General features: G+C 43.7%; 1 pseudogene; it reads right to left on the bottom strand.

Annotated features, from left to right (window-relative positions):
- Window positions 1-541: 541 nt before the first annotated feature.
- On the bottom strand, window positions 542-1551 carry LOC141201375 (C-X-C chemokine receptor type 6-like; annotated as a pseudogene).
- Between the last annotated feature and the right edge of the window lie 9205 nt (window positions 1552-10756).

The following is a 10756-nucleotide window of genomic DNA, read 5'->3' as shown; positions in this document are numbered from 1 at the left end:
TGCCAGGGGTTGTAGAAGAGGGGACTCAGGGCGAAGAGAACTCAGTTCCGGCCCACAGCATATTGATACCGGCCCTGTGCCTCCCCCCTACAACACTGAAATTCATAGGGAGTTTCCACCAAAAGTGAGCTAATATTACTCACTGTCAGCTTTACTTGCGCTAGTTAGCAAAAATAGAGGGGGCTGCACATAATTTTTTTAAAATTTATTTATAGCACAGGTGCTGGCAGATGAATACTCTCATCAGCCTGCTGAACACAAACACTAACATATACTTCCTGGAGAAGTCCATGTTTGGGGTCTGTGCACGGACACTAGGTGTTCGGTATGGATCCCGAACTTTACTGTAGCAGTGATGGTCGGTCTCCAAGGCAACAAGTTGTCAACAAAAGTGATAATATCACAAGAATGGCTTGCAATTTACCTTTTAATATCATTTACAAAGGGATTACTTTTTACAAGCACTATCCAATAATAGAAATAACTCTTTAACTGCTTCACTCTTCAGCCATAATGGTGTCTGCTCGTCCCGAGAAACCATTTACACACTTGTTGCACAGATGTTTGTTGAAGCAGAAACGTTTCTGGAGTCTCCATCAGTCGTCCGCAGATGATCTGTGGTTTCATGTTGCATCCGGTTAAGACCTAAACCTTTCAGCATTTTCCAAAAATGCTTTCTAAACTTTGTACCAACAAAAAAGTACAGGACAGGGTTGAGACCAGCGTGGAAGTAAGCTATAGCTTCCATTACAACGCTCGTGATTGTAAAGGAATCTGATGTGAATCCCTTATTAAGGACTTTAGCCAGGACAAGGGCATTATAAGGCAACTGTGTAGCTATAAATACAACCACTATGACCACAATTATCTTCATTGACTTCCTCTTCTGAACGCCTCTGGCATTAACCAAGGTCCGGAGAATAAAGCTGTAACAAAACACCATTGAGGCCAAGGGAATTAGAAATCCCACTGTCATCTGGAATGAAACCACCACGATCTCATGATGGGAGGGTAGTATTCTTCAAAACATTCCTTCCGGTCACGGCTGTTGCTGTATATGAACTGGGGAATGGAAAGGAGCAGAGCCAGGGTCCAGAGGAGGACGCACACCCCGTACCGCCACTTGTGTTTAGTCACCTGGTATTTAGCTGCCTTAGTGACTTTAGTGATAGAAATAAACCTGTCAAATGTGATTGAGGTGAGCGTGAGCATGGACGTAAATAAATTCACCCTGTATGTGATCCTTACGATCTTACACAGGAAGTCTCCAAAAACCCAGACATGTGCCGATTCATATGCCAAGAATGGGAGGGTGAGCAGAAACAAGATGTCTGCAATGGCCAAATTCACCAAAAAGGTGTCGGTCAGAGTCTTTATCTTCTCGTAGAACACAAACACGAGTATAATGAGCACATTTCCAATAAGTCCGAGGACACAAGTCACGGAATAGGCAATGGGTGAGAACAAGCTGTGGAGCCAAGGGTGGTCATCGACTGTATGATTATCATCATTCATGTTATTGTAGTCTTGTGGGTAGTCTTCAGCGCCCATCTGTATGTAATTGGAAAGAGGTGATTAGTTGTTAGAAGTGATAGTAAGATCTGCAGTTATTCTCTCTGTCAGGAGAGCAGGCTCAGAAAGTCAGGTAAGAGAAGCCTTCTTAAATATTAAAATGCCAAATATGAAATGAAAAATATATATATACTCGTCTCCTCGACCGATGCGATGTCTGCCATTGTTCTGTCATAGCACTGACGCCCTGTAACAATGTCAGGTGAGTGCTGGTAGACACAGCACCAACATTCATGGTCCAGGTGGTGAGCATACGTTTTTATTTTCTTACATGAGGTGCTATAACATTTAAGAACGGGTTGTGCAGTAATAGACAACCCCTTTAACACTATTGGGTCCTGCTGGGTTGCAGTTACAAGGCTGGACAAATAATAACCATGTAAACAATTCTTATGGGTAGTTTGCATTGCCTGAGCCCTAAAATCTCATATTGAATCAGTAAGTTCATTGAACTGCTCCTAAAACCTAGAAAATCTGACTGTGGCTGCTTCCATAACCTGTCACTGACCTACCTCACCATGGAGATGCCAACCCTATATTATACCTGGTCACAGACCTAACCCTGGGCATAAAAATCAGATCTGTTACTAATTGGAGCACTTAAATGTTTGACCATCATGATGCACTGAGCACCTGTACTTGGCTCATTCAGAGGTCTGGGAAACTCTGTCTGAGCATGGACCACAATCCGTGGACTGGGTGCGAGTCTCTCAACCTTAGTGTGACAGCCTTATAGAAACATATGAAGCTGTTATGCTTGGTTCTGTTTGCGGTGTATGTGTGGACTGAGCTTCACGGACGTGTGAATGAACCCTTGATTTGCTGTCTTAAATTGATGGATTGCATTTATGGCACCTCTCAAGTTAAAAAGAGCAGGGGGATCATGCACAGATCCCACCACTGCCACCAATTATTCAAGGAGAACACCCAGAGAGATGACGCAGATCCCACAACGATGAACAACACACCGCCGCCTCCAATCGTCAGGAGAATTACGCAATTGACTGGCGAGTGATGGACGAGGCCGCAGCTGTTTTCACTACTAGGCCAGTTATTGGGGATCTCACAGTGAGCATATAATATATACACATAAGATTTCAGCCCATGGAATATATCTATATATACACCCTGGTACAGTCACTGCCAAACTCCACAATAATAAAAGGAACTAGTTGCTGCCACCACCTATTGTTTATATAGGCCAATTGGACACCCGTTACAGATAGTGTGTTGCTTCAGGGGTGTGGTACACCCCTGAGGAACTAAGCTATTCAATTTTATATACTTAATCTGAAAAGTAGGCAGTGTTTATAAAAATATATAAAGATGATACAAAATGGACAAAACAATGCAGTATATATCACATAAAATAAAAAGGGATAAACAGAACAAATATACTAAACCTCATGTCGGAGAGTTGGCTCTCATGAGGGGGAGCTTTTCTTTTTTGGGGGTGTCGATACACAACCACAGTGCATTGTGTCTCCCAGGACTGACAAAGATCATAGTTCAGCATTTGCTTTTATTAACACAAGTAACAGAGAACACAGAAAAAAGGATGCACAACCTTCATGTAAATAAGGGTGCGTTATCATGTACCAATATCTAAGTAACATAAGAAAAGAGAAAAGTCGGTACATATAAAAGAGAGACACGAGCTGAGGGCATCCTCCAGGGCTTCCAGTCTGGACCTTTCATATACATCCGTCCATTCTGGTGCCGGAGTTGCTCCCTCAGTTGGAGTTCCTCCTCCAGCTGCAGATGTGGGTGAGTGAGATTTAAGGGAAAAGGGGAAAAGTGAAGCTTCCGAATTGGTTACTGCCCTCAAGGCACTATTAGAGCAATTATCCGCTCCAGTAATGACAAGTAATAAAGTGATACTGCCTTTAGTTAGTATGCATAAGGATGCATTTTTCTGTCGGATTAGCCCTCTGGGGTCTCATTTACATGATAAGACAAGACATAAAATTTTGGAATAATGACTACATTACATGATAAAGCTTTAACCCAGGGGTGGGGAACCTCAGGCCCACTGACCATTTACGGCCCTCGATGACCTTTTATCCGGCCCCCAGGCAGATTCCCGGGAACCGCAGATCTTGGGCCAGCAGCTGTATTTTAAGGGTCACCGGCCTATTAAACTGTTCTTGTTCTGTGAGCATGAGCACGCAGTATTCACTACTGAACGTTGAGGCACGTGCAATGAAACATTATGTCCTGACACCAGTGCCAGCATCAGGATGTACTTTGTAGGTGGAGTTAGAGTGCATACAAAGCCATCCACAACCTGTCTCCTTCATACATCTGTGACCTAGTCTCCCGGTACATACCTACACGCAACCTCACAAGATCTCCTGCTCTACTCCCTTCTTATCTCCTCTTCCCACAATCACATGCAAGATTTCTCCCGTGTATCCCACCTACTTTGGAACTCTCTACCCCAACACATCAGACTCTCGCCTACCACGGAAACCTTCAAAAGAAACCTGAAGACTCACCTCTTCCGACAATCCTACAACCTGCAGTAACCCTCGCTCCACCATACCGCTGCACGACCAGCTCTACCCCCACCCACTGTATCCTCACCCATCCCCTGTAGACTGTGAGCCCTCGCGGGCAGGGTCCTCACTCCACCATACCGCTGCACGACCAGCCCTACCCTCACCCACTGTATCCTCACCCATTCCTTGTAGATTGTGAGACCTTGCGGGCAGGGTCCTCTCTCTTTCTGTACCAGTCGCCGACTTGTATTGTTAAAATTATTGTAAGTGTTTTTGCTATGTATACCCCCTTTTTTCATAATAATAGTAATAATACATTGACATCTGGTCATTAATGTCTGTGGATCAACACACAGTTGACAAAGAAAGGACACCAGTAGATAGGCCATTTGATAGGTACAGGCAAAAGGTTGCAAAAACTATGAATAATTGGTTGCAAGTAGAGGTGAGCAAATCTTTGAAGGTTCGATTCAATTCAGATTGACGAACTTCCCAATGTTTGTCGAACAGTTCATCAAACATATCCGAACCCCATTGGATTCAATGGGAAGCAAAACTAAACGCATACAGAACACCTTCAAAGGGGCCCAATAGCTGCCAAAACAGCTCAAATTAGAGGCAGACACCATGAAAAGTGGCATCAATTTACCCACAGTACACATTTTCCAATTGCACAGCAGCAATCAGCCATGGGCCATGCATGAGGTATCAGGGCCTGGGCCAGCATTTACAGCTTTGAATTTAACTTCAAATTAAGACAAGGTGGGTGAGGGATTGGTGTAGGTCTGCTGTACTGGGAGCCCTGATACCTCATGCAACAGCTCAAGCTACTTTTCTGATCAGCCACACTCAGGTGGCACAAATATAATTTTCATGGACTACCATTGGTACAAAAATTTAAGCATAGTAACACAGGTAGTTGACTGAAAGTAAGTGGAGGCCTGACGATCTACTGCTACAGGCAACAGACACGAAGGAGACCCAATCAGGAATCTCCACACTTCTGAAAATTAGTGGCAGACACCACCAAAGTGGCATCAATTTCACTAGAGTAGAAGTAGTATAATGGAGATCAAAACCTCTTCCACTACAGCCAACCCAGCAGAAGGAGACCCAATCATGATTCTCCACATTTCCAAAAATTAGTGGCAGACACCACCAAAGTGGCATGAATTTCACCAGTATAGAAATAGTATAACGGGGACTGACACCTCTTCCACTACAGCCAACCTAGCAGATGGAGGCCCAATCAAGAGTCTTCACATTTCCAAAAATTAGTTGGATGTACCCTTCTCCTTTCTAAACCAGCTGTTTAATAAGCCTATGCCCAGACCTGTGAGTCACCTGTCAGTAATTTACCAATCAGTATTTCTTTGCTCAGAAAGTGTCGCTGGAGCACGCTATTAGCAACCAAAAATTTGATTTTATATTGTGGAGCCCTGGAACCAGCAGAATCTCAGTGCAAAGTATCATGGTACTAACAGAAGAAATTAGATTTTTGTTACTGTGGATGAGGACTGTAAACAGCATAATATTTGTGCAAAAAAAAAATACAAGCTGAGTTGTGGCCTGCTGTTTGTATCACGGTAGTAGCAGAAGAAATTAGATTTTTTTACTGTGGACATGCCCTGTATACAGCTGAATCTCAGCACCAAAAAATTACAAGCTGAGATGTGACTTGCTGTATACATCACGGTAGTAACAGAAGAAATTCAATTTTTTTTACTGTGGACGAACCCTGTTTACAGCTGAATCTCTGAGCAAAAAAATTACAAGCTGAGATGTGGCTTGCTGTATGTATCACATTAGTAAAAAAAGAAATTATTAGTGAAGAGTGAGCACTAAAATGCTCGGGTGCTCGTTGCTCTGGTCGAGCAAATCGTAATGCTCAGGTGCTCGACTCGAGCAACGAGCCCAATGTAAGTCAATGGGAAACTCGAGCATTTTTCAGTTGGCCCCCCAGTGGAAGTCTGCAGGGGACCTAAAAATTGTCGAAATCGATGGGAACAGTGCTGAAATGACATGGGAACAGCATGAGAAGGACACCTGGAAGCATCTCTGACTCCCAAGCCACTGCTGTGAACAATGTTGTCAGCGTATTACGCCACTTTTACGGATTCACAATATAACATACAAAAACAAAGCCAAAATGGATTTTCCTGGAAAAAACGTTAAGGGACATTCTTTCCAGGGTAATGACTTGTATATAAGGCAAAAAAAATGCTCTTCCACGCCTTGGGCTAAGTTTACACATAACGTTTTTCATGCATTTTTGCACTTTTGCATTGCTTTCAAAGGTGAAAAATACATTCACCAGTAAATGTCATTTTAACATTTTACCACCTTATCTACCGATGTGGTGTGTGAGACATGATTAGACACATCCTGTTCCATTTATGAAGGAGGGACTCTGAAAGTAACAAAGCCTATTTTTACAGGGTCATCAGTCGGCCCTTACCATTGTTAGGGTTAACCCTAACCCTAAGGTCCAGCAGTCGGCCCTCACTATTGGTAGAGGGCCATCAGCTGGCTTTGCTTTGCTGTTTCCATTATTAAGGAGCGGGTCTCCTATACTGTTATTGGGTATGTAGTGACTACAATGGCTGCCAAAAATCTGGACGCACCCCAATACCTCTTTTAAGAGACATAGAGGAGGGTCTCAGTAAAAAAATATGTTCCCATCATAAAGGAGCGGGTCTCCTATATTGTTATTGCGTATGCAGTGACTGCAAGGGCTGCCAAAAATTTGGATGCACTCCAATACCCCTTTGAAGAGATGTAGAGGAGGTCCTCATTCAAAACATTGTTAACATTGTTATGGAGTGTGTCTCCTATACTAATAATACCCATGCACTAAGTGCATGGGCTGAAAAACATTTACCCCTGGGGGATACACATGAACATACTGTATAACACAGAATGGTAGAGGTAGGACTCTAAAATCTTTCCTACCGGGATCATAAACACTAGTGATGAGCAAGCACTAAAATGCTTGGATACTCGTTGTTCGAGTTGAGAAAATTGGAATGCTGTAGTGCTCGGACCGAGTAACGAGTCCAATGTAAGTCTATGGGAAACTCGAGCATTTTTCCAGAGACACCCCCTGGCAGTCTGCAGAGGGCCTAAAAATTGCCAAAATCGATGGGAACAGTGCTCAAATGACATGGGAACAGAATGGGGAAGACCCCTGGAAGCATTTCTGACTCCCAGGTCACTGCGGTCAACATAAATCAGAGGCATTACGCCACTTTTATGGACTCACTCAATAAAACATACAAAAACAAAAGCAAAATGGATTTTCCTGGGAAATATGTTAAGGAACATCGTTTCCAAGTAATGACTTGTATATAAGACAAAATAAATAACTGAAAACAAAAATGCTCCTCCACAACTTGGGCTATGTTCACACGTAGCACTTTTGCATTGCTTTCAACCAAGACAAATGCATTCACTAGGATTTTTAACATTTTACAACCTTATCTGGCAATGTGGTGTGTGACACATCATCAGACACATCCTGTTTCATTTATGATGGAGGGACTCTGAAAGTCACAAAGACTATTTTTATAGGGCCATCAGGCGGCCCTTACTATTCTTAATGAGCCAGCAGTCGGCTATGTTTTGTTGATCCCGTTATTAATGAATGGATCTCCTATACTGTTATTGCGTATACAGTGACTGCAAGGGCTGCCAAAAGTTTGGATGCAACCCAATGCCCCTTTGAAGAGACATAGAGGAGGGTCTCAGTAAAAAAAATGTTCCCATTATAAAGGAGCGGGTCTCCTATAGTGGTAATACCCATGCTGTGACTGCAAGGGCTGCCAAAATTTGGGAAAAACCGCACTAACAATTTAAAGACATACAACTGGGCCACAGTAAAGAGTACGACATGTTCCCATTAGAAAGGAGAGGGTCTGCTATTCAGTTATAGGGTATGCAGTGAGTCCAACGGCTGCCATAAATTTAGAAAAAAAAAACACGAACAATTTAAAGACACATAGAGGTGGGCCTCAGTAATGACATATTTCCATTAGAAAGAAGAGGGTATTACTCCCATACTGTTTGCCTATGCAGTGAAGCAACCGCTGCCAAAAATTGGAGGAACTCCAATGCCCCTTGCAAGAGACGTAGAGGTTGGAGGGTCTCCTGCAAAAAACGCTCCCATTATTAGGAAGTGGGTCTCCCATACTATTTGCCAATGCAGTGAAGCAACGGCTGCCAAAAATTTGGAGGCACTCCAATGCCCCTTGCAAGAGACGTAGATATGTTGATATGGTACATATAGTGGTGATATGGTGGTGGAGGATGAGGATGCAGAGAAGGAGGAGGACAAGAGCAAATAGACAAAATCAGGAAGCGTATACCTATGTCTGGGTGTAAAGACAGAGTTGCATGGGAATAGAGTTAGACCTCCCCCAAAAAAAGACACTATATTTGACTTTATGTCATGCTGCTATCATTTGGTGATGTTGAGAAGTCAGGCCCAATTCATCCCTTGTTCATTTTTATAAGAGTCAGCCTGTCAGCATTTTCAGTTGACAGGTGGATGCGCTTATCAGTTATAATTCCACCAGCGGCACTAAAAACCCACTGTGACAAAACGCTAGCGGCAGGGCAACCCAGGACCTCCAAGGCATAGAGAGCCAGTTCATGCCACATGTCCAGCTTGGATACCCAATAATTATAAGGCACAGAGGAATCATGGAGGACGCTGGTACGGTCGGCAAGGTACTCCCTCACTATCTTCCGAAACTTTACCTTCCTTGGGAGAATACCCCGCGCCTCAGGGCTTGTGCGATGGGAGGGTCTGAGAAAACTGTCCCAGAACTTTGACATTGTTCCCCTGCCTCTGCTGGATTGCATTTGTGTCTCTCTTGCCTGTACTCCTTGGTTGTCCAACAACTGTGACCTCTGCCGCCAGCGTTTTCAGATGGGAATTTGTTAAATAATTCCGCAACAAGAGCCTTCTGATACTGCCCCATTTTATTAGGCCTGTCCTGCAAGGAAATAAGAGACAGAAAGTTCTCCTTGTAGCGTGGGTCTAGAAGTGTCACCAACCAGTAATAAAAAAATGCCAGAGCGCAATACAGTCTTATTCGATTAATAATTGTTGCAGAAGTATTACAAGCTGCTCACCTAGTAGGGTTGTGTTGGACACAATACCTATAAAGCCTGGACCCAGATGCTGCTGCTTCCTATGAATATGTCAGAGATAGATGCTGGGAATGGGAGATGTTTCTGCGTTCTCTGGAGTCACGACAAACCATTAGTATGGATAAAAATGTAGGTTTATTGTCTACGCGTTTCAGAGTCCACCGACTCCTTCCTCAGGACAACCATACATAACGAATGACAGTCACCCAAAATTTGGACAACGTGAGGGTCACAGGAAAGGCAGGGTAACATAAACTCAGCCATGTGTGCAAGACTGCAAAGAGGCAAGACTTCCATGTCGTCACCAAGAGGATGACTGACCATGCTCTCCTCCTAATCCTCTTCCTCCTCCTCCCTATCCTCAGGCCATCTACACAGAACAGACGGTATGACAGTTGTGCAGGTAGTACCGTCTATAACGCATGAAACTAGCTCCTGTTCTTCCTCCTCCTCATTGTCACCCAATCCACGTTGGGATGGGATGAGGCTGGGCTGTGTGTAATCACCCTGTATGGTTCCTTGCTCCATCTCATTGTGCTCTGCCAGCAATGCATCCTCTTTAATTGTGAGCAGAGAGGGTTTCAGAAGACAGAGAAGCAGGATGGTGAGCGGCGATGATGCCATAATTAGCATCACCATCCTGCTTCTGGAGTCCTCAAAGTTTTGGAGGATGGTACAAATGTCTGACATCCATGTTCACTCCTGAGGTTTTATGTGTGGAGTCTGACCTGAATACCTATGGCCTTGTTGATGCTGGTAGTCAACAGCTGCCTTCTGTTAGAACCCTCCTGTTTCTTTTTTTCATCTTGTGTTTTGTGGTCACGTGACCATCTGCTTTTATATTCCAGCTCCGCCCTTGTGGTTGTGCTGGACTTCAGTGTTTGACTGTTTCTCTAGCCTGGCTGCTGGTCACATTAGACCTTCTAAGTCGCCTGTGGCAGTTGGATTTTTCTTTGTTAAAAAAAAGGACGGCGGTTTACGTCCATGTCTGAATTTTCGTGAAATTAATAAAATTACCGTACGCAATTCCTACCCATTGCCGTTAATTCCTGACTTGTTTAACCAGTTAGTGGGGGCCAAGTGGTTCTCCAAAATTGATCTCCGGGGGGCATACAATTTGTTACGAGTGAAGGAGGGTGATGAATGGAAAACTGCTTTTAACACTCCGGTAGGTCATTTTGAGAATCTGGTGATGCCTTTTGGTCTTACCAATGCACCTGCATTTTTTCAGAACCTTATTAATGACATCCTAAGACCTTTGATTGGTAAGAATGTGGTTGTGTATTTGGATGACATTTTGATTTACTCACCAGATCTAGAGTCCCATTGGCAGAGTGTGTGTGAAGTTTTGCAGTTATTGAGTGATAATTCACTCTTTGCTAAGCTGAAGAAATGTGAGTTCGCTGTGCAGAAAATTAGTTTTTGGGCTACATTGTCTCCAGCGAGGGCTTTGAGATGGACCCTGTGAAGATTCAGGCTGTGCAGGAATGGCCTAGGCCTATTGGTTTGAAATCTATGCAGAGATTTTT

This window comes from Phyllobates terribilis, unplaced genomic scaffold (assembly GCF_046119375.1).
Source record: "Phyllobates terribilis strain yellow unplaced genomic scaffold, ASM4611937v1 Scaffold_109__1_contigs__length_5621821, whole genome shotgun sequence".
Classification (NCBI taxonomy): domain Eukaryota; kingdom Metazoa; phylum Chordata; class Amphibia; order Anura; family Dendrobatidae; genus Phyllobates; species Phyllobates terribilis.
This window is presented reverse-complemented; position numbering and strand designations above follow the sequence as displayed.